Consider the following 1,429-nt stretch of genomic DNA (forward strand, 5'->3'; position numbering starts at 1 on the left):
CCCTGGAGATCTTCAAGAGGAGACTGGATAGGCACCTGGCTGGGGTCTTATGACCACTCCCACCCCCAGCGTCCTTCCTGCCCATGGCAGGGGGTCGGACTCGATGATCTGTCTAGGTCCCTTCCCACTCATTGATTCTATGAGTCTATGTCCCTGCTGCTGCCCCCACCCCCAACCTGCAGACCCCTAGCCCCACTAGTGCCCCCACTCCTGGGCTATGCAGGAGCCCCTCATTGCCAAGCCACAGTCATCCCTGCTTCTGCCCCTCGGTCTCCAAGCACTCCCTTTATACATGAAATGCTTTCAGCTTTCAGCAGAAAAGAAGGGGCGATCAGCAGAACACTGAAGAGGCAGAACCCCGAATTAAGGGTGGTGGGCAAATGTGGGGTCCCCCTGCCGGAAGCGGGGGGTGCCACTGCCAGAGGGAAGGACTGTGTCCGGCAGGGCTGGGTGTTGTGTACCCACTATCCGTAAAGTGGCAGCACTGTAGTTTTGCCATGAGGTTCTCAGAACCCTGCTAGTTGCTTTTGCATAAAAGTAGCCAGAGGTTTAATGGGGTTCTGGGGGGCTGAGGGGGTATGCAAGCCTTAGCCAGCCGAAAGGTTCTTGGGGTGACCTGGCCAAGGGAAATTCGAGAGTACTAGTTGAAGGAAGCAAAATCAACGTGACGCAGGGTGACCAGTGGAGTCCCTCAGGGCTTGGTACTTGGGCTGGTACTCTTTAACATCTTCATTAATGATCTGGATTCGGGAGTCGGATGTGAACTTGCCAAGTTCGCAGACAATACCAAATTATGGGGGAGGATTGTGGGGATTGGCCCACATTCTCAAGGTGGGCTGATCAAAACTTGATGGTCTTCAATGCAGAGAAGTGTAAGGTGCTGCATCTCAGTAGGAAGAACCCCCCCCCAGCACAGTTACAGGCTCGGCAGTGTTATGCTTGCTAGCACCACGACCATGGCACTACAGCCAGTATTGGGCCCCCCGCTTCAGGAAGGATGTGGAGAAGCTTGAGAGAGTCCAGAGGAGAGCCACTTGTATGATCCAAGGCCTGGAGGGAAGGCCGTATGAGGTGAGGCTGAGGGACCTGGGACTCTAGTCTGGAGAAGAGGAGGCTCAGGGGGGACTTGATGGCAGCCTACAATTACATAAGAGGAATACATCAGGACCTGGGAGAACATCTGCTCACCAGAGCTCCCCAAGGGATAACAAGGTCTAATGGCCATAAACTCCAGGAAAGCCAATTTAGGCTAGACATAAGAAAAAAGTTCTTTATGGTGCATGTGTCCAGGGTCTGGAACAAACTCTCCCCAGAGGTGGTGCAAGCACCTACTCTGGATTCCTTCAAAAAAAACAAGTGGATATATTTCTTGCTGGGGTCACTTGATCCTAGCTGACTTCCCACCTTTGGCAGGGGGGACTGGACCGGA

The sequence above is a fragment of the Gavialis gangeticus genome, unplaced genomic scaffold, assembly GCF_001723915.1.
Source record: "Gavialis gangeticus isolate Ggan-Ray unplaced genomic scaffold, GavGan_comp1, whole genome shotgun sequence".
Classification (NCBI taxonomy): Eukaryota; Metazoa; Chordata; order Crocodylia; family Gavialidae; genus Gavialis; species Gavialis gangeticus.